The sequence below is a fragment of the Protopterus annectens genome, chromosome 9.part0 (assembly GCF_019279795.1).
Source record: "Protopterus annectens isolate FY-2018-M chromosome 9.part0, PAN1.0, whole genome shotgun sequence".
NCBI classification, from domain to species: domain Eukaryota; kingdom Metazoa; phylum Chordata; order Ceratodontiformes; family Protopteridae; genus Protopterus; species Protopterus annectens.
In genome coordinates this window covers 918,323,156-918,347,373 of record NC_056743.1, presented here as the reverse complement: position 1 = coordinate 918,347,373, position 24,218 = coordinate 918,323,156, and the positions used below count along the sequence as shown (strand labels likewise).

The 24,218-nt window shown below is 39.6% G+C and overlaps 1 protein-coding gene across 2 annotated transcripts in view; it reads right to left on the bottom strand.

Moving 5' to 3' along the window:
• The window catches only part of LOC122811665 (glutaminase liver isoform, mitochondrial-like), a 1,484,096-nt gene that overhangs the window by 1,318,800 nt on the left and 141,078 nt on the right, over window positions 1–24,218 (bottom strand). The gene's annotated exons all lie outside the window — the stretch shown is intronic.

Sequence of the window (24,218 nt, the reverse complement as noted above, 5' to 3'; positions counted from 1 at the left end):
GAGTTGAGAAATGTAAGCCCACTGCACAGAGAGTCTTTCCATCTTTCTCACACCTGGACAATGTGTCTTTCACTTTTGGGCCAAACAATGAACTGCCATAAAGGCAGCATTGATGAATAAGGGCTTGAAGGGCTCCGCAAAATCACATAAGGGCATCCAGGCATGCCTCTTAATGGACATGCCTGAACTCACTGCCCTTGAGGCACCTTTGGCTGCATGCAAAATAAGACTCATGAATTAATTTGAAATGGACTGGTGGGTAGCCAACTGGGAGGCCACAGATGATTGGGCCTCAGCAATAACGGTCCCTGAAAGGGATTTTGAAAGTTCTTTGATCAAGTCCCTTTGTAAACTAGTAAAATGTGACAAATAGTTCAGTGACCTAAGAGCAAAGGTCGCTTAAGCATAGACATGCTTCTGAAACTGTTCATCACCCTAGACTCCCTGTTAGGGTGATGAGCAGAGGAACTTTGTTCAGCCAGTTCCTTCTTGGTGACCGCCGCCATGACCATGGCATCCACATGCACCCCCTTACTCCAAAATTCCTTCCCAACAGGTGAAGAAAGACTGCAATCTGGTCTATTAGGGACTGGCTCAACTGAATCAAGCTCCTTCCATGCCAGCCGAGAGGCCAAATCAATGAGCCTGTCAGCAGGTGAAATAACCCAGGAGGTAGATGGGCCAGCTCCAAAGGCCTCCAGAAATATTGACTCCTCTAGTGAAGGGTTGCTGGACATCCAGCCACCTCTCTGCTTAAGGATCTCAAGGATATCTCCAAATGAGATGTCTTCCAGAGGTGATTGTAGGGACCCTTCACCTTCGTCAAAATCAATATCCTCAGTGACTGACTCTTGTGGAGAGTCCAAATGCCTCCTCTTGCACTTTATCTTCCTAGGGACTTCCTCCGTGGGATGTTCCGAAAGTGTCAGACAAGATTGTGAAACCCTACTGGGTGGTTTGGGGGGTCTCCAGCTGGCTGTCCCTGTGATGTAGAATGATGAGGCTCCAAGTGCAGAGACATCTGGGAACTAGACTGAAGATCTAAATGGGTTGGATCTGTCAGTCCTGTCAGTGCAGAAAATACCCTCTTCACTATCTCTAAGGCAGACTGCTCTGGAGAGATGGAAGATCTTGGTGCCAAGAAGGCAGGCTTCTCGACTGCTGTCTCCTCCCATCTCAAAAGCAATCTCCCAAAGGAGGAAGTCAGAGCTGAGCTATCCAGTGCTGAAGCACTAAGGTCCAGAGACAGCTTTGAAATCTTCGGAGTCAACTCCAATCTCTTAAACCCACCAAGGAAGCTTTGGCTCTGAGAGTCATCCAGATTCAAAGATGTTGCAGCTGGTACACTCAGAGTTAGCTTCAGGTCCTCAGATAAAGTTATCTTCAGATCCAAGCCAGACAGACCCAGAAGGTTTGGATCCAGGGACTCTGAAGCAACCAAAGGGATCAGAAAAGGAGTAAGAAGTGGTGGTGTGGTAGACAGATATACCTCCTGACCCAAGGGAGTAGGAGCCGGTAAGGCACCCATCTGGATCTGTACCGACAGAAACTTCATCATTCTCTCCATATCTTTCTCAAACTCCTGAATGAACTATACGAGGCAAGGGAAGGTGACTTGTTTTGGTGCCTTTCCAAAAAAGGGGGAAGGGACACTGGAAAACACAGATCATAAGGAGGGTAATACCAGTCCTTGGAGTAATAATAAGACCCAAAGTAGTCAGATCAGTAGGTTTCTTTGTCAGATCTGAGAACGTAGGGTCCACTAGTTTCTTCTTCTTTGGACTGGAGCTTTGAGATCTTCTTGGATCCCATTTCATTCTCTTCCCTGACGGTTCCGAAGATGGAGTAAAGGAAGTAGAAGGCTTAGGAGACTTTGAAATGGTCTTCTTAGGTTTAATTTTGGGGGACTGAGCCCCAGAGATGCACTCACCAAAGGAAGATGGCAATAAACTTTTGACGATACGCTTACTTTTCCTATCCATAAGAGCCCTGGGATTGAAATTCTTGCAGATGGAACAATCCTCCTGAAGATGTTATGGGCTTAAACAATAAACACAAAGAGTATGAGCATCTGAAAGAGGTGATTTCTACCCACTTTTCAGACACTTTTTAAAACTGGAAGGTCCTTTCTCAGACATATCGACAACTATAGGAAAATAACAGTAACACAGAACAAGACCTTTATATAAAGAACGAAAGAGGAAAGAATACCAACAATGGTATTAGAACTACACTAGCATCTATAATAGACAGGAAAAAGGAAAAACAGACTACCAGCAATAGTAAAAAAGAGTTACAATACAGTAAGAAGGCAAGCGAATAATATATATAAAAAGAAATGTATGAAATTAAAGAGAAGAAACTGCACTTATCGGAGTGAAACTCAAAGAGCTAAAGCTGACCATGTTTTATCGCAAAAAGCAGCAAACAAGATCTGAGGTATTTTAGGGGTTGATGCATTATGGGTAAAGGAGAAGCTCAAGAGCTTTTTGGTTACACTGAGCCTTAGTAACAGCTGATCTGAGGATCGGATGTGAGCCCAGCCATTGAGGACAGAATGAAAACTGACAACATCAGATCAACTGTATAAATAATCAAGCTGCCAACCATTAGTGGATGCATGCAACACAAAAGCTGGAAACAGACATTTAAAAAAGCTATCATATATAACAGGTGGATATAATAATTTCTTATCATAATGGCTACATTAAACATATTATTCTGGAACATGAATGGCCTCACAGATATAGATATAAAAGAATGAGTATTGAATTATATTAAGAATACAGAGTACAATAGCAATGCTATAGAAGACACGTTTGGAAAGAAGTGGGCATGTAAATTTGATAAAGAAAGGATTTCAGGATAGATATTCAGCAGAATATCAGGGTAAAGGAAAAGGGGAGTACTTACACTAATTGCTAGAGGAGTTTCAATAGTGACAGAAGAGGGAAAAAAGACAGTAAAGGTAGATTTGTGGCAGTAAGGAGCTACTGGCAATGGAGGAGGAGGATTATGCTGGTATGTACTTATATTCCACCTAAATCTGCTATTAGCAGATAGTATTATTAGCTTAAGAAAATTTTGAGAGGAATAATCTGCATTCTGCAGGGAATAGTCCTTACAGGTTAGGACTGGAACTTGATTTTCAACAATGAGGATGTATCTGGGGGACCTGGAGGAGAAAATATAAAAAGAAAAGGTACATTTGTGAAATGTATGACAATATTTGGTATGGAAGACATGAATGCAGTAGTAGGAACTCACAGAGAATTTACATATTATTCTCCAAGTTAAAACTTAACAGGAATATGCACATTTAATTGAAAGCTTTGACACACATCAAATAACTATTTCAGATCATGCACTGATAACAACTAAGATAAACATGCAGTGTAATGAAGTAGAAATGAGACACTAGTGCTCTTCCTACCTACCTGGCAAAAACAGAGGAATTTAAGGACTGGGTAGTGGAAATTATCTGAGAATTATTAGGGAAGATAAAAATGTCTTCATTAGTTATAACTAGAGAGTGTGATACAATGAAAGTGAAATTTAAAAATAGGGTAGAAATAAAAGAAAAAGAGATATGGTTAGGAAATAAAAAAAAGTTAAGTACTCACCATAACGTTCCATCTGTGTTGTCCATTTTCATTCTTCCTCAACAAGTGGTTTCGGATCCAACCCTCAGATCCAAATCGGCCACATTTTACAGTTCGTGGATACTGGAAACTCTCAAGCTCCTTCCTTACCCATAAAGCTCTAGTCCCCTATCATACCTCAAATCTTGTTTGCTGGACTTACAGCTTCACAGAAAAATCAGAAACAATCATAAAATGAGAAACCAAAACATGGAGCTCAAAGGCAGGAACATCGGTTGCCTTATTATCTTCTCATTATTCCAAAAGTCAGAAACCAAAAGGTAGGGGGTTGGAAGGAGGGGAGTTGAGGAAGAAGGAAAATGGACAAAACAGATGGAACATAATGGTGAGTAAATGACCTCTTTATCTGATATTGTCAATTTTCATTCATTCCTCAACAGGTGAGACAGAGTCCCCAGCTACCTGAATCCCAGGAGGACTCTAAGGAAGGATATTCCTGAGCATTGTCGAGCCAAAGGCTGCTCTTCCCCTCAATACCATATCAAATTTGTAATGAGTAATAAGGGTATGAGGATTAGCCCAAGTTACAGCCACAGAGATATCGTCCATGGAAGACCTGGATAAAAATACTTATGAAGTTGTCATGGACATGCTTGAATGGGCTCTTAAAGGTTTTAAGAAGGACAAATCTAACTTGTTGTAGACAGAGGAAATGCAATATGTTAACCATTTGGCTAGAGTTACTTTGGTAATAGGTTTGCCCAATTTTGATTCCACAAAAGAAACAAATAATTGATCTGTTCTTCTCAAAGTTTTTGTTCTATGCAAATAGAAATGTAACTGTTTATGAACATCCAACAAATGTAACATGTATTCTCCTTTGTTCGTGAAATTTGGAAAGAAAACTGGGAGATTAATAGACTGACTAATGCTGGATTCTGACACCAACTTAAGAAGGAAGGACGGGTTGGTTCATAACACTACCCTATCTTTATGGAAAATTAGAAGTTAGAGCTTGAAGTTCTGAGACTCTTTGAGCAGAGATTATATCTACTAAAAAGGATTTCTGGGTAAAAAATTTTAGTTTCCACTTTGCTGATGATTCAAACGGAGATCAAATTAAAGTTTGTAATATCAAATTCAAATCCCACAGCGGAGATGGATCTTTAAAAGGAGTCTAAGAAGAAAAGTTCCCTTATAAAGGCCTTACAAAGTTTTGATGAAGCTAAGGAGGAATCATTTACTCCTATGTGGAAATTAGAAATGGCAGCTAGTTGAACTTCAACATACGAGGTGCTTGCCCCTTCATTAAAAACTGCAGCCAAAAACTCAAGAACTTTAAGTACTGGTGCTGAAAAAGGGTCAAGGTCTCTTTGGTGTGCCCAAAAAGTAAATATTTTACATTTATTCCTGTAAATTTTTCTAGTGGAAGCTTTATGGGAAGATAAAAAAATGTGACATACAGGGGAGGGGAGGACATACTGTCTAATCAATAAAAAAGGGTCTGTTGCAATGGATATGAACTTTCTTACTATCTCCATTACTGGCTTGGTGGATATGGGCATCCTGAGGCAATGTAGAATTTGCCTCATGTTTACTGACAACCAGTTAATTCTCAAACCAACTGATATGCTATGTGACAGATGTATTTACATAATGTCACTGGAGGCAAAGCTCTCACATACAAGTACTCCTAATGTCAATAAGGTTGTCAGCAGTACACACTCTGCACCCATCATGCATAATTCAAAGCAGACATATCGACCCACAAATGCTAAGGCACTTAAATGTAACCTTCCTAAACCACAAAAACCTCCTACATGAGGTACACATAACAAATACCCTCAGCAGCCCCAAATGTACTCTTTCAAAACAACACCCACATCACCACATAGAGCTACATCTCATGGAACCTCTTCTTCTAAGCCCATAAGGGAAGCCACCACACAATCTAACATTCTAGTTATTGGAGACTCTATCGTGAGACACACTAATGTCTCTTGCACCAGACTGAGTAAGGAGAAAGTTATGGTCCATTGCTTATCAGGGGCTAGGATCTGCCATATTACACATGCACTCAGGTCACTGGACCACAATAACCAATACGACTCAGTCATGGTCCATGTGGGAGTAAATGACCTAAGATGTACCTCCCTTAACTATACGAAGAGAGACATCATAGAGCTCTCGGAATATGTGTCTCAGGCTGGTATGAGCCTAGCATGAAGCAGCATTTTACCTTCTCCAAGGATGATGCCACAATACAAACAAAAGATGATTGACTTTAACAATTGGCTTATTTTCTGGTGTCATTCTAAGGGGGTGCAATATTTGTCAGCATGGAAGGAGATGGTCAACAGACCACACTGCTTTGCCAGGGATGGCCTGCACCTTCCCCTCTAGGCTTTCAAATATTAGCTAAAACACCATCTTCCCCCATAGTGCCTTTTTTAGACAATGCCAAACTGACATTGCAAATCAAAACCAAGAAAATCTAAAGGTATTGCTGTTCAGTGCTAGGAGTCTAAACAAAAAAACTCCACTCCCTAGAAGCTCTCTTTACTCTAGGGAATGCTGATGTCTGTATGGTCACTGAGACATGGTTTGAAGCCACGGAGAGCACACCAAAAGTGCAAGGTTATAATGCCTTCCACACATTTAGGCCAGCTACTTCACAGGCAGGGACTAAAGGTGGAGGTGTCTCTATTTACATCAAAAATAGATATACTTCAAGGCTGGTCAAACAGGACAATGAACTTGAGCTGTTCCATGTTCAAATCATCACAGGTAAAATCCAATACCACTTCCTTGCAAGCTATAGGTCCCCTCTCCGACCCAGGAAACCCATAACATGTAATGAAACTTATTAGAAACACTAACCATCCAACCCAATACCATATTCATGGGTGACTTTAATTACCTCTCTATTAAGTGGGAATGTTATACGACACCAAATGTATATGCGCAGAGATTCCTGGATTCTGTAAACACAAACTCCCTGCACCAGATAGTCAAAACACCACCCAGGGGCGCAATCATACTGGATCTGATCCTCACTAATATGGGAGACTGCTGCACACCCCCTATTGTAATGCCTCGCCTGGTAAGGTCAGACCACAAAATGGTCTCTTCTGAAGTAAAAATAAAATCTGGGCCCTCAGCTAAATATGGAGTATTCAGAAACTATTCTAAGGTTAACTTCCTGCTATTAAGTGAGAACCTGGCAAAATGTCAAACCTCCATAAACCCTGAGAACACTTCTGCCTATGCAGAACTGTTCACAGAAACTCTGTACAAGCATGTTAAAAGCTGCATAAAGGCAGCTGTACCCACCAGAAAGAAGTACAGAGCTAACTCAAAAAGCAAGCCAACCTGCTGGAATCGCAAAATCAATTGGCTGTATAACAGGAGGAAGAAAATCATGGCAAAACTTAGGAGGTGCAGCACCCAGCAGGATAAAAGCACTCTCATCAAACTAAAACTCAGAGGACAAATAAAGTCTACCAAAGCCAAATTTGAGGTATGTCTGTCCTCCCAAGCCAAGGACAACCACAAAGCATTCTTTAGCTCTGTCTGCAACCTCAAAGGCAATACACAATTGTGTGCAGAGCTCATTGTAAATGGAGTCACCTATACTAAACCAGAAAACATAACAAACCTCCTGGCTGATACATTCAGCTCCAACTTTACCCCTCTCTCCCCCTCAACCTTCCCTCAGGAAGTATCATCAAATACAACTCCCCCTACTATCAGCAGGGAACAGGTCCTTAATGCACTCTCTAAGACCAAGAACACTGCATCAATGGACCCAGACACTATCCCAGGATGCCTTCTAAACAGCATGAAGCATGACCTATCGGGGCCTCTGGAATTACTATTTAACTGTAGCCTCCAAACAGGCTTCATGCCACATGAATGGAGAAAGGGCAACAGTCATCCCTCTGCACAAAGGTGGGCCATCTAGAGACCCTGGAAACTACAGATCCATAAGTCTCACTAGTCTTATATGTAAAGCCATGGAAAAAATTATCGTGGAGATGATCAACAGAGCTATAGTAAACCTCCAGCCACTGGACCCAATCCAGTTTGGTTTCATTAAGGGCAGATCATGCCTACTCAACCTGGTGGACTTCTTTGAGAAGGTCACCAAAGCAATGGATGAGGGCAAGATCGTTCACACTGCCTAACTTGACCTGTCCAAGACATTTGACACAATACCCTACTCGGGCATTGTTGACAAACTCAGGAGGTTAGATACAAACCTGTATGTCACCCGGTGAATAGCCAACTGACTCACAGACAGGACCCAGACGTTAGAATTGGGGAGTCCACCTCTACAAAGAGGCCAGTCACAAGTGTACTCCCTAAGGGATCAGTCCTTGGATCGCTCCTTTTTGGCATTTACTTCTCAGAAGTCAAGGCCAATGTCAGTGGTCTCTGACTGACTAAATATGAAGATGATTGCAAATTGGGAGCTATCATTGAATCTCACACTGACACAAATGTTCTCCAGGAGAGGCTGATACAAATAAACAGCTGGTGTCAGAGCCATGGACTAAAACTAAATGCCAAGAAATACATATTAGTACCCTTTGGGAAGTCATCCATCCCTAGTAACTATCATATTGACAACACACCCCTTAGTGTTGACCCAGTAGTCAGGGACTTAAGGACACACATAGATAGTAATCTAGCCTTTGATCATCATGTGTCTAAAGTGGTGTGGAAATCATTCTATGCTGTGCGATTTATAAACAAGGGTATGACATCTAAGTCTAAGGAAGTATTTTTTCCACTGCATTCAGCATTCATCAGACCTATCACTGAGTAAAATGTCCCCTTTGGTATGCACCTAACCATACATATCCAACAACTGGAATGCCCACAGAGGTTCCTCACTAAAAGAATACAGGGAGTAAGTAATATGTCCTATGCAGACCGTCTCAAAGCCCTATCCCTGTATTCTGTCCCCTACAGGCTTTTGAGGGGAGATCTATGCCTGGCATACAGGGCATTATCAGACCCCACTCTGACTGACCTCCTGCATATCCACAAAACAAACAGCACCAGAATTACCCATTCTAAAGACTTAAACCTTTCCTGTGATATAAATAGGACCTGCTGGAGAGATAGGTATGTATTCCAGAGACTACCCCGTCTATGGAACAGGTTCCCCATCCATGTAAAGCAGAGTTCCTCCCTAACCCAATTAAAGTGCAACTTGGACAACTGGATGGGAAAATGGAAATTCATCCCTGGTTTGGCACCTATGTCTCTAATGAGCACAGGTAACCTGTAAATGTTTCATCTCCTAGGCTCATGCTTATACTTATCAAGGGTATCAGAACTTGTCAGAGATTTGGGATGCAGGGCTAGGCTTAAAAAGGCCCTTGTGGTCATTAGCCTATTAAACTCCTATGAACCTATAAGAGCCTTGGTTGTCTAGCTATCAGTGGAAGTGTAGAAACCATGAGGTGAACTTTAGGCCTGAAATGTCTGGGTGAATCATGCCTGTCGGGTGAGAAAATAGGTTTGGAATTAGATCCAGAATCCATGCTGGGTGAACTATATGAGGCTAAAGAAAGGGGAAACTAATCTAATAAGGACAATAAAGTGCAATGAGGATGACTGTACTCTTCAATCAAGATGCTTTCTGGAGAAACTTGGGGATTAGAGGAGTTGGGTAGTAAGCATAAAGGAGATGCGGGGGGCAATCGTGTAGGAGAGGGTATCTCGGTTATTCTCCTGGTGGTGGGATCAGGGCAAAGTACCTGCTGCACCTGTTCTTGAGGGGGATGTAAAGAGGTCACAGCAAGGTTGGCCCCATTGGCAGAATATTGTTTCCACAATTTTCATGTTGACAGACCACTTCTGAGACAATAAAATGGACCTGCTTAACTTATCCGCTATCACGTTGGATTTCCCCAGAATGTGCATTTCTATCAGAAATTGACTGGATGAGATCGCCCATTGTCACACTCTGAGAGCTTCTTGACACAAGGGGCAAGATCTGGTTTCTCCTTGTTTGTTGATATACCATACCACTGATATCTTGTCCATCTGAATCACAATAGTCCTGGAAGGGACAAAGGCATGAAAGGCCTGCAATGCTAGTAATACTGTTCTCATTTCCAGGACATTGATATGCGTGTTGGCCTCTTCGGGGGACCAGGTGCCTTGGACTGACTATCCCAAGAAGTGACCCCACCCAATTTGGGAAGCATCTGTGGTCACTATGGCGATGGGCTGAGGAAGAATGATGGGACAACCTTGTAATATCTGATCTGACCAAATCCACCACAAGAGATACCTTTTGCATGCCTGAGTTATTTTGATTTGGGTGGAAGTATTTTGGTGCACAATAGACTACTAAGTTGCTCATGTCCACTGAAGAATTCTAACGTGATATCTTGCTAATGGAATGAGAACTGTCACAGTGGACATTGACCCCTAAGATTGTAAAATCAATTAAGCCTGCAGAGAAGAATTCTGAATTATCTTTTTGACTTGAAATTGAATAGTTTGTACTCTTGGTAAGGGAAGGGAGGCTGTCACCAATACCATACTGGCCAAGGCTCCTATGAACTCAAATGTCTGAGATAGTTCTAGGTGAGATGTCTTGTGACTGATGGTAATTCCTATATGACAGCAAAGCTGGAGTACATAATCTCCTGCTTTTAGCAGAAGATGCCTGGTCAGAGCATTTATGAGCCAGTCGTCCAAATACGGAAACATCTGAAATCCCTGCAGTCTCAAGTGAGCTGCTACTGCTGCCATGCATTTGGTGAACACCCTGGGGTCTGTGGTGAGGACAAAGGGCAGAGCTGTGAATTGGTAATGGCTGGCTCCAGGCCAGAAGCATAGCTATCTCCTGGATCCTCTGTTCATTTTTATGTGATAGTACGCATCCTGAAGATCTACTGAGCACATCTAGTCGTCATTGTGAAGAAAAGGCAAAATGGACTGAAATGTGACCATCCGGAACTTTGTATACTGAATTGATTTGTTCAGATTGCTGAGATCCAAAACTGGTCTCCAGTCATGTTTTCTTTGGCACTAAAAAGAATCTTGAGTAAATTCTGGACTCCTTATTGATCTGGAGGGACCTCCTGGAAAACTCTTTTTTTTCTAGCAGCTTTTTTATCTGTAGTACTGCTGCTTTCCTCTGAATGGATGGAACACTGGGAATTTTGTGTATGGTTAATGGGGGGAAGGGAAAAGAGTATTATATAACCTCTGGAAATAATCCTCTGCACCCATGTATCTTTTGTAATGCCTAGCCAGGCTCTCTGGTGCAGGGATAGACGACCTCCAACTTCTCTACAGGTGGTCAATTGGGTCTCCTTTCAGGAGCACTGGTAGGATCTGTCAGAGAAAAAGAGTCCCTATATCCTTAATTCTGTGGGCCTATTCTGCTGTGCATGCTTGGGTCTATATTATTTCTTCGACAGCTTAGGTTGTCGAATGCTCAATGATCGACACCTAAGCACTGAAGTTTCAAAATCGCGAATGGCCATATAAGCAAATTCTTTCCTTGAGAAAGAATTTGCTTGGCCATTATCGGGGATTTTCCCTTATCCCAATGTACAGCGATCTCGGAGTTGGTATATTTAGTTGGGGGGGCACAACCCCCCATGTCAGGGGGGGAGCAAAGCCCCCACTATATTTAGGTTGAAAAGTTAATTTTATTTCTGGCCAGCCTAGTGAATTATTTCCCAAGGAAAGAATTTGCTTATATGGCCATTCACGATTTTGAAACACCGACGCTTAGGTGTTGATCATTAAGCATTCGACAACCTAAACTGTCGAAGAAATAATATGGACCCACATGCTCCCATTAGAGGCCCCCCTCTGTCCCTGGAGGAACTATTTCCACACGTGTCATGGAAAGGAACCTGGGAATTCTTGAACTTATTTTTTAACGACCTAGCTGATTCCTAGAGAAGGTTCTTTAAGGAGTCAAAAAATGTATGTCCACTGCAGCCAGGGTCTTAGCATCCTGCTCACCTCACACCTGGATAGTGTGTCTTTAACTTTCGGGCCAAACAAAGAACTTCTGTCAAAGGGAGCACTGATGGAGAAGGACTTGAAGGGCTCCAGGAAATCACACATGTGCATCCAAGTATGTCTCCTAATGGAAATGTCTGAACCTGCCACCCTTGAGGTACCTTTAGCTGCATGTGAAATGAGCCTCACAGATGAATTTGAAATGGACTGTAGGGTAGCCAGCTGTGAGGCGACAGATGTCTCTGCCTCAGAAGTGATGCTCTTGGAGACAGATTTGGATAGTTCTTTAGTCAAATCCCTTTGAAGTCTGGTGAAGTGTGCCAAATAATTCAGCGGCCCGAGTGCAAAAGTCACTTAAGCATATACACACTTCCCAAATCTGTCCAACGCCCTGGACTCCCTCTTAGGGGGATGGATATATAAACTCTGTTCCACAAGTTACTTCTTTGTGGCCGCTGCTATGACTGCAACATCTACTGGTACTCCTTTGCTCAAGAATTCTCTTCTTTTCAGTGGTGCCAGGATCCTGTCTGGTCATCTGGGGATCACTTCAACAGCGTTAGGTTCCTTCCATACCTGCCTAGAGATCAAGTCAATGAGCTCATCTGTGGGCGGAGTCACCCAAGAGGTAAATGGGCCAGACCCAAAGGCTTCCAGGAATACAGATTCCTTTTGGGAACGGTTATCAGTAGACCAACCAGCCATTTGTCTGAGAATCTCCAGGATGTCTCCAAAGGAGACGTCATCAGGTGAGAGTCTAAGTGCCTCTTATTGTACTTTCCCTTTTTACGGACTTCTTTGGCATGATACTCCACAGATGTATCAAGATATGAGTATACCTTGCTGGGTATCCTGGAGACTTTGCGCTGGCAGTCTCTGTGGAGTAGAGTGTTGAGGCTCAAGGCACAAAGACATGAGATTGGGAAGATGGATCCAAGTGGTGGGGGAATCATCTTTCCTCTAGAAGTAGAGAACACTCTCTCCACTACCTGAAAGGCAGAATACCTGGGGGAGAAGGAGGTTGACAGTACCAGGAAGACATGCTTCCAGACCATCAGCTCACTCTGACCCAAAGGCAGGCCACCAGAGACAGAGGTCAAGCTGAGCTGTCCAAAGCCAAGGCTTTGAGGGGCAGAGACAGATCCAACAACTTCGGAGTCGACTCCAACACCTCAGATGTAGCCACAATGCTACAGTTCCAAGAGTCATCTGGGCTCAGACACGCTTGGATCCAGCCCACACAGAAACGGTATCAGAGGAGAAGATACAACAATCTTTAGATCCAACACGGATGGTTCACAAAATCTCTGATCCAGGAGCTCTGAAGTCAAAGTTCAGATTGGAGAAGGAGCCAAAACAGGTGGAATAGTACTGGTGAATATCTCCAGACTAACAGGGTAGGAGTTGGGAGAACTCTCATCTAAATTTGTGCCAAGAGAAATTTCCTCATCATTCTGTCCACATCTTCTTCTTCTGTCAGGCTCCTGGAAGAATGAAAAGAAGAGCCCGCTAAAGGGGTCCTAGAATGATGGTGTCTCTCTAGGAAGGCCGATGGTAGACAGGAAGGAAAAAGATCTAGAGATGATTCATACCGAGTCCTAGGGAGCTTCTTTGGCTCTGAGTGTGTCAGATCAATGATGCGGATCTGTTATCAGAAGCTGTCAGATCTGAGGATTTAGTCTTTGGATCCCAAGGAACTGGATCCAACCACTTTGACCCTTTATGAGAAGCTTCAAGAGTCGGGTCAGCACTAGGAATGGAGAATCTGGAAGGGTCTGATGTATGCTTTCTGGACTCCTCCTTATCTAATTTTTTTTTTTTTTTTTTTTTTTTTTTTAGGTTTGAGCTCCAAGTCTTTGTAAAAGCAGTAGGTAATAAACCTTTTAGAATTAGTTTATCTTTGCGGTCCACTAAGGACCATGGACTAAAGGGCTTACAAATGTTGCACGACTCTTTTAAATGAGCTGGGTCAAAGCAATATACACAAGAATCATATGTGTCAGACAGAGGTATTTTATGCCCATAATCTTTACATTTTGTAAAACCTGAAGGTTTTTCAGCCATATTGAAGCAGAAAAATTAACTACAGTAATAATAAAAATACAAGAGTGTTTTTTTTTAAATGAAGAAACAAAGAACGCAAGTGAACAAGGGATTACCAACAATTGTAACTAAAGAAATTATTACAAGGGTATAAGAAAGAAAAAAATTACCAACAATGGTAAACAAAGGATACACCAACAAGTGCATGAATTATGAGGGAGGAATATATAATATGTCTAGAAAAAAGTAATAAAATATGAAAATGCTATTCCACTCACAAAACCACACTATAGCTCGAGCGCTAACAGTGACCACATCCTTCTGCGAAGGTGGCAAAAGAGATCTGAGGTATGGTAAGGCACTAGAGCATAATAAGTAATGGAGAATCTTGAGAATTTCCAGTATCCACGAGCTGTAAAAAGTGGCCAAGTCAGAGTTGACTGTCAGATCCGAACCCACTTGTTGAGGAATGACTGAAAATTGACAACATCACATCAAGAATTATTTAAAGCTGCTGACAAAGGTTAAAGTATATGGGGAATCTCACACAACAAGAAGAGGCACAACTGCAGAGTGCTAAAGAGAGAATAAGGGAGTATCTGGATAATATGCATGAGTTTAGAAAGACTGCTATTAAACAACTCTTTTTAATAATAACTCCAGAACACAAAAATTCCTACCATGGTGATTTAGGCAACAGAAAGTACAAAGGTTTTTTTGCCAAACATAGGGAGCTTATAACAAGAAAAATCACCAGAGATCTTGTAGAGCTATTAGAGACATTTTGGGAATTTTATGAAAATTTGTATAAAGTAGAGAAATGTGGAAATCAAGAAAAAGCACAAACGGAAATATTTATGGAAGACTTAAGTATGCCAGGTTGGGGTAGATGAGGCTCAACAATTAACAGTCAAGGAGAAGATGAGATAAAAACTGTGATGTATAATCAACCTGCAGGACAGTCCCCAGGAACAGATGGTATTCCTGTGGAGGAAAGAAAATGATAAGATCTGGAAGGTTTTGTTTAACAGTATCCTAAAAGGAGGGGAAGCGCCGACATCTTGGAAGAAAGATGTGGTGGCTGTAATACCTAAACATGGTAAACACGGTCCAGCTTCATATGGGCCCATTTCAATTTTAAACCATAATTATAAAGTGTTTATGTATACATTAGCATTGGCAAAAGTGTTGTCAAAATGGAAGGATACAGATCAATGTGGTTTTCTGGAGGACAGAGAAACATTTGACAACATTAACAGAATAACGATAATACAGAGAGAAGCAAAATGTAAAAAAATACTGCTGTTAGTGGGTCCTGATGCAGAGAAAGCATTTGACAGAGAAAGCTGGGATTTTATTAATGCATTTCCATTCTCTGATACAATAATAAGGTTAACTGGTAGGATATATGAAAGATCGGAGGCAAAAATTAAAGTGGGAGAGTTCCCCTCTGACAAGTTCTGTCTGAACAGAAGAACCAGGCATGGGTGTCCTCTTCCCCCTTTGTTATTTGCATTACATTTGGAGCCCTTGGCAAAGAAAATAAGGGACTCAGAAATTCAAGGATATTGTCGGCATGACAATCAAGCAAAGCTGGCTTTATTTGCAGACAGCTTTATATATATGGAATGCTAGTATGGGATACAATTGCATCTGATGAAGTCTTTGTTGAGACAAGACGAAAATGCGGTGATTTCAGTTAAGCATTTATGTGCTTTTTACATTAAAGTTAATACTTTTCCTTCCTGGGTGCTATTTTGGATTTTGTTTTACTGGTCTTTTAGCATTAGCAGCTCTCCATTCTCATTTACGGATTTATTTGCAGACAACATAACTTTTATCTGATAAAACCAGAGAAGGACATCTAAGTGTTGTGGAACATTCTAAGAAGGTTTCATGTTTTTTTCAAAATATAAAATGAATGAAAACAAAACAAAGTCTATAGGTGTAAACTATGCCTCCCACACATGAATTGGTTCAGCAATTCCTATATATATATATATATATATATATATATATATATATATATATATATATATACCGTATTGCATGATAACTGTAGGAATCAAATGAGAGGAGGTTAGAAAAGATTGGGAAGAGAGACTTGATAAACAATTCTCAAGGAAACAGGAGGACTTGCGTATGGCTCTCAAATATGCAAAGTCTAAAAGATTTATGGTTTTGCTTGGAAGTGTTTGCATAGGTATTTTTATACTCCAAAACTCCAAAGAATTTTTCCTCAGGTAGATGGCAAATGTTGGAGGTATGATGGGGAAAAGAGGTAACTGGGAACATATGCTCAGGAATTGTAATGAGTTGGTAGACTTTATAACTTCCCTAAAGAGTACTTTGTGAAAAATATTGGGTGAGTGAATGGGTGCAACTAAGGAAATTATTTTTGAGGTGGGACATAAGATCTGAATTGCACAGGCACAGTAAGGCCTTCTTAACTTTAATTCTGGTGTCTGACAAATAAAGCAATTACTAGAAAATGGAAATCAAATTCTAAACCAACTGTGTTTGAAGTATTGAATATTGACAGAGATAAAAGAACTGGAAGTAGGACCTTTAGAATAAGGTAGGAGCAAACTACATAGAAAAAAATGGAAATTGTGGGAACAATACATACAGAATAATGTTTTGGAGGAGGAGTGAGGTTTAAAGGACGGCAGGAACTGAGCAATTTATGTAATGTTGGATTGATGATAATTGTGTAAAAGAGTGTATGCGATGTATAGTGTCTGTAACTGTGAACATGTTAACATGGTTTGTTTTCTTTTATATAATTATAGTCTGCCTATGTCTTAAGTGATAATTCAATGAATGGTGTGAAAAATATCTGGGGACAGAATATTATGTCTGGCAATGGGACTCTTACCCCAGACTACTCCTACACTTAAAGGTTTGGTTTTGCCATATTTGTTCCAAGTACTGGAATAGCACAGAAGGATGTGTCAAAACCCCATTCCATAGTTGCCAGCAAAATTACAGTAGAGGGAGGCAAGGCAAAGGGTAAGTGGTTTGCCGGCCAAGCAGTAGCTTGGCAGAATCACTAAACATAGGCTGAATCATATTTTTATTTTTATTTTTTTTTTAGGTGCAACCAGATTTGATGGGTGGGGTACCAGAGTTAGGATCCATTAAGTCATGGGATAGACCATTAGCCAAAATAATAAATTGATAATACTGAATAATACATTGCAATAAGTACTTAAAGTTTCCAGTAATAAGTATGTCTCCACACAACTAAACTCTGCCAAACTGTGCCATTACCACACACACAAACACAGACAAAACAATTTGAAATGTGTTTAGAATTCTCTTACAACTGAGAAAAGTTGAAGAATTTGAAGTACACAAAGTGTAAATATCAAAGCATCCATGTGCTAAAGCAGTGTTAAAATTAGCTCTGTGTATATTAACCATGTTACACTTCTATAACATAAAAGTTCAATAGCAATTTAAAGTATATTTGCTTGTCAGAAAGAGTAAATTCTAATAAGTTAATTCACAGTAAAATTGCAATTTGTTAAAAAAAGAACATTGTGATACGTACACATACAGCAAATAATGTACAAATGCTGAAAAAAAAGCTAAGTTCTGCAATATTTCCTGTCAAAAGATGAAAATAAATCAGAGTAACAACAGTAAAGACAGGCTAGATTAAATTGCGGTTGTGACTACATGAGACGTCCCATAGTGTCTAAAAGCAGACATACACACTGCAGTTCTGTGAGAAATTCTGGAAGTTTCCTCCAAAACACTAAAAACAAACATTTATCAGAGACAGAAGCCAAATAAAACACTGCTGTAAGAAGAAATGGCCACAAAAATTACTGTAAACATTGATACAAATAAAAATAAAACATTTTTTTAATAAACAGAATACAAATGGAATAATACATCTAATAACAAAATGAGAGGAAGGTGGTCCCCAAATTGGGCTTATCCGAGCACTAAGCCAGAAAAATCAGCACTGGATCCTGTGAAGAGTAAGAGGACTTTCTTCTTTAGATAAAGGGAAAAGACTAAACACTCACTTCCTGTGACAGCTGAAGGCTTCTCTCACAGGATAAACTCAGCCAATCAGCTCTCACAAGAAGAGGGAGGGAGGGAAGTCTGAGCTTTTGAAAGCTGGCCAGTGCTGGGTTCCCTTCCAGATAACCCAAAATGCCACTGAGGCAGTGGGAATGATAAACATCTATAGATCCAGCTTAACTAGCCTAATTTGCAAAGCCATGGAATGCAGTATATTTCACTTCATAAGCTTCATTGCAAACAATCTTATTGCTCTAGACACCAACAGTGTAGCTTTGTCAAAGACAGATCATGCCCCCTTAATTTAGTAAGCTTTTTCAAGAAAGTTACTCAAGCTATAGACATCGGTCATGCACTTTACACAGGGTACCTGAATCTGGTTAAGGACTATGATGCTATTCCCCATGCTGGAATTGTAACAAAAAGTTAAAAAGGTCACACAGACAAACCAATTAGTAAAAAAAAGAAAAACCTAGCCAAGATAGAGTTTTCACTTTGTGATACCTTAAACCTCCTGTAATACAGGACCACGGGATATATGCAAATGACCCCTTAAGAACATTAAGTGTTTTTTTTATAGTGATAGATGTAGTCAGCTTTTTCACTAGTATTAAACATAGTGATAGCATAGAAGCTATATATTTTTTTTTCTGGGGAAGAGCCCCAGTACACAATATATCATAGAACTGACATTGTTCTGTTTAGAAAATAATTATATTTGAATTTGATGGCTCTCTGTATCGTCAGAAGTGTGGGACAGCTATGGGGGCAGCTTTTGCCCCCACATATGCTAACTTATTCATGGGTCTCTGAAAATTTATGTGTGTGTAGGAATTAATTTTTTAGAAAACATGTAGTTCATTTTTATACATACATTGATGATTTGATTTTTGTTTGCAAGAGGGGCTACGGAGAATTGGAAAAGTTTGTTCAAGAACTGCAAGTGAACAGGTTTGAGATCAAGTTTGATGGGTTACAAAAAGGAAAGACAGTAAATTATCTGGATATTACAATAGAAGGGCAAGAAGATGGCAAACTTAAAACTAAAATATTTAGAAAAATGGGACAACCAAGCTTTATGCTGCATGGAACTAATTGTCACCCCCCATACTATTTCTTACATTCCTTATGGGGAAATGGTTAGGGTTAAACATTTATGTAGTGACAAGAAGGAATGTGAGAAGGAAGTTCAAAACACAGCTAATATGTTCACAGAAAGGGGCTATGAGCCAGAGAAAGTATGGTTGGAATATAATAAAGTAATGAATAAAAAAGTGAATAAAGCACAGAACATAATAATGCAGAAAAAGAATGCCGAAGAAAAAGAAAGTGAGTTATATTTTGTGTCTAAGTATCCTCATTTTTCTAACATTTTAGAGAAAATAGTTCGGTATTATTGGTCTTGTATACAGAAAGAAAAATCCAGCCTAAAAATATCAAACTTTGTTTTTCATATATAAAAGAGGCAGGAATCTTAAAGACATGTTAGTACATGGAAAATTTGAGAGACCAAAAATATAGAAAATAATATAGTGAGATATGGAACTTTTCCATGTGACAATTGCACAGTATGCACACATATAGTGGATAGTTTTGAAAGTATTAATGGAAAAAAAATGACAGAAGAGGCAGCTTTACTTGCAATAGTGAAAAGATTATATATAGTTTAAAATGTCCTTGTGGATTATTTTATATTGGGGAAAGCAAGAGAAGCTTTGCTGTAAGATTAAAAGAGCATATAAGGGACAACAAGAAACAAAGATTTCAGAGTCTTGTAGCTAAGCACTTTAAGGAGCACAACAATGGAGACCCACAGGAGTTATAGGCAACTGTTTTGGAACAAGTGAATACTAGGTTTAGTACTGATGAAAAAATTAAGAAATTAAGGAACACTTACGAAGGAGGGAAGCAATATTTATTTTAAAATATGATACAATGTTTCCAAGAGGTTTGAATGGGGAATTCTCTTGGAAGCATTTAATATAAGAAGGTTAAAAAAGAATATTAGAAGTTAACCTTTTTAGTTGGCTTTTTTAGTGAATTCTTAATTAGATGATTATTTAATTGATTAAATGTATGTATTTATGTGTATACTTACTAGCAGAAAGATGTACTCTGAAAAGGCTTTTCTGAAAGCCGAGACGCCAGAGAAGTAGTATTTGCTCTTAATGGTATTACAGTTTGAAGTTTTGCTGTTAATTTTTACTGCAGAAGTTATTTTTTATTTTAATAGATCAGTCTGTGTAGTAAACTGAGTGAATTCATCTGGCCTGGAACTTGTGCTGTGAGGTCTGGTCTGTTCTACAGTGTGGTGCTATATTTCTGCCAGTGTTCTAGAAGTCCACTGTTCCAAGGATTACATGCTGCCATTGTCAGAGTTACAGTACTGAAGTTTTTTGTCATATTTCTAATTACATTATTAGTGAATATTTTACCATATCATCAAATAACTTCATAGGTGGAACATGGTTGCTTATCCACCTATGGATACATTTGTTCACTTTTTTGTTGGTTTCTTTGTATAAATAATGATTTCAGCATTGAAACAAGAAAACTGATCAATGACATGAAGGCACTAGGTACCAGGTTCAAGTTCATGCAAGTATACAGCAATTCTCTTATTGTACTCATAGTCCACAGTCATTCCAACAATGGGCCTAGGCTTAGGTCTACTATATTTCAAGCAAGTCTCACAACTGTCTGACATGTTTCAGGGCAGAAATACATTCAGGGCCCCTGTTTCCAAAACTACAAAAAGTGTCTTCAGTATGACAAGAGAAATATGTCCAAATTGAAGATGCTTTTTTTTAACTTATTGCTTCTTCTCCTTGGTGATATTCTAGAAAACTAGGGGGTCTCATTCTCACAATGACTATCCTTAAATGTTAACACAATAACTTGTCGAACTAGTGAATTCAGGAGTCATTGGTTATTTAAGAATCACAGCTTTGTCTTATAGCAACAAAGACATCTGAAATGGAACTATTTTTGTTTCAATATCACACTAAACTTGTCCTGTTTTCCTGGTGTTCTCAGATTCATGTTGATACATCAACATAACTTTCCTGGAAACCAAAAACATTTCATGAAACTTGGAGTAAATCTTATTTTGTAAGGGAGCAAGCCCCGCTGCGTCCCCCTCTTACCCACAAACTTAAATATACCTACTCTGGGCTTGCACAACAGTGGAGAAAATGGAATTATCTACTATCGATTAAAGTGCTTTCTGTGAAACATTTTCACTGAAATGGCAGTCATCTAAACTACCATAAACAGACTGACACACACAAATATTCTCAATCTCTTGAAGGAACACACTACTTCGCAAACTCCAGATTCGAAACTCTTTCTGCAAGGTATAACAGTTTTTAATATCTTTTCGACCTTACTCTGACTCAGACTGACATAGTTTATAACCATTTTTCTTTACAGGCAGTGCATCCGCAAGCAGTGCCAATCACAGCTGATTTAAAGGGTTCTACTACAAAAGTCTAAGAGATTTTGCCTCCACCACTTATTGCATGATTTTTACTATACTGATTTTCAACCACTCCCCCTACCTTAGAGGGACCATTTAAGACTGGCTCTTTTGGAAATAAAGTTGTGTTGCATTCTTCTATTTTTTCAGATATGCTGTTTTCCACCACTATTATAAATTGTTTATTTCTGTTTGGATAGTCTCTAGCCCAATGACAGACAGTTTGTTAGGGAGCACATGTGGCTCTCTTTCATATTAATCTAGTGAATTAAAACCTGGCAATGTCAGTCTTTTGACCTCTTACGTCTGCCCAACTTGCTATTTAATTTCTACTCTGAAATATAATGCATCCTGACTTAAACTAGTGCCCACTGAAATAACTGATGCCTTTTCTCCAAAATTGCACTTTAAGCTTACTCCATTGAGGAAAAATTAAGGTCACTGTATGCTGTTAATAATACCTGTCTTTTTCATTTAAGTATTTGATATCTAGCTACTTAAAAGGAAGCACTACATCTGGGATATTACATTTAGACATCCAACTATTAACTAACTACTAACTACCACCCAACATAGCTTCACCAAAGTCGAAAACTGGCTTGCCAACCATCTCCTGATCTTAAATCCAAACAAAACCAAGTTACTTCTCTTCTACCCAACCAATAGATCTCCGACTGAAAACTTCACTATAAAATCCAATAATGGGACCATCATCTCCCCAGACACCTATACAAAGCTATTAGGAGTAAACATTGACAATAAACTCAGATTTGATATACATATCAACCAAGCCATTAAGTCAGTCAACAAGAAACTTGGGACCCTATATAGAATTAAAGCCTTCCTTACCCCGAATGCCAGGGCAGCCACAGCCCGTTCACACCTTCTCTCTACCCTACTATATGCCTCTCCTGTCCTCACTCACCTTAACAAATCTGATCTGGCCAAGCTCTCATCCTGCTATAATCACATTGCCAGGTTCGTTACAGGCCTACCCTACAGAACTCACCACTGTACTAGCCTGAAAAAGCTTGGATGGATAGAATTCCCACACCTTCTTCACCAGTCCCAACTCATAGAGGCCTTCAAAATCCTTAAACAACCTGAGAATACCCCAGCACTAAAAAACTTAATGACTCCCTACTCCAATCTAAGCTGCATTCGCTCAGCAAACAGACTCCTTGTCCAAACAACTAAATCTCTCAACCTAGGTGGTGACGCGCTATTTGCCAACACCACTGGTAAAATATGGAATTCTCTCCCAAATAACATCACGCTTGCAATTTCTCTAAGTCAATTCAAAAATAGTCTAAAACTCCACTTCAAGTCACACTGGCTATGTCCTTGCTCAAACCCAGACTAGCTCTGTGCCATTAACTAAAACATAAACAACTAGCTAAGATGATAAGTACTTTGTATACTGTGATAAAGAAATATGTATCCTGTCTAACTCTGTCATTATACTGCCTACCGTCCTTGCTAATATGTTATTAATGTTACATTTGTAGTAATCTCAGAAATAGTAATGTCAGTCTTGTACTTGTATGTAAATAGCCTATGTTTTTGTTAAGTTCTTTCAGCTCATTTACTGTACCTAATTATCAATGTAACTCTGTTGGAGCTTTTCTCCCCGGGCCTGCGCTGAAAAAGGACATGTATCCAGTCGGACCATCCCGGTTAACAAATGTAAAATAAATAATAATAATAAATAAATAAACTATATCTTTTCTCAAAATCTGTTATATTATCTGCTACAGAAATGGTATCTCTGGCAATCCCTTCAATAATTTTCATCTTCTTCCTCTCCCAGAAACACAGCATCAAGTCTAGTTATTAAAATGGTCATTTATACCCAAATCCTCTGCTAAAATTTCCATTGCTATGTCCCTAATTCTCCCAAAAAGGGACAGTGCAACTGCAAGGGTATGTGTTTTTTTCTCCCAGCTCAGTAAGCAGAATTCAACTCATAACCTTGTTCTTTTCAGCTTTCATAAGGCTTGCTTTCAGCAAACCAGGTATGATTCTAAAGTTGCAAACCACCCTCTTCTGCCAGAGATAAAGGTAAACAAAGTAGCTGAGCTTTCGAGACACATGTTGATTATTCTTCTGAGCTTCCAAGCTGCACAAGTACCACTGACATAAATATATATATATATATGTATATATATATATATATATATATATACATATATATATATATATATATATATATGTGTGTGTGTGTGTGTGTGTATGCACAATTCACACTCTAAACTGCAACCAAAAGTACTTAAGTTATTGTCAGAAAGCAAGCCAAAACTGTTGCAAACTGTATAAACTAAGTGAAACGCATGCTGCATTAAAAGTATCCTTCAAAATGATATTGCAGTAAAAATCCTAAGTAACTGTAGACATAACATCTTTTACTTTCTGTATGAGCAATTAACTCTTTTCTTGTTGCTGTGAATTGTAGAAAACTTCAGGCTCCGCTATTCTTTTCGGCAACTACCATGGGGTCTTCTACATCCCCCTGTGCAACCACCAATTTAGGTAAACTGGACCTTGGAGTAATGTCTCAAATACAGGACACAACCTCTGGGGTGCACCTCACTTATTTTGCAGTACAGTGTCAGTAACAGAAAATTAAATCAATCATCTGGTGTAAGAACAGAACCCATGGCTTTCTGATTTCACCAGATTTCTCCCAAAAACAAAGGGACTGGGAAGCATGCATAACAGAGAAAGCCTTACCTCCCTAATTTATGGGGTACCGATATCTCTTAACAAGGACCACTAAACTGGTTATTAGGGAAGTAGTCAAAAAAATTCTGTGGTTGGCCTGTGCGCACCTATTTTCTGAGTTGGAAGCAGATCTGCAGTGTGTAGATGGCCTTCTAGGAAATTGAAGAATCAAGCACTTAACAATAATCCTGCTCCACTAAGGTAGGAAGGATAACTGGAAGCCAATATAGTACAGATCATGTAGTAAATGGTGGAGGCAAAATGCATTTCAGAGATGAGCGACCTTGGGTATGGAGAAAAGCTAGGTGTGTTCACTGCATATCCAACTC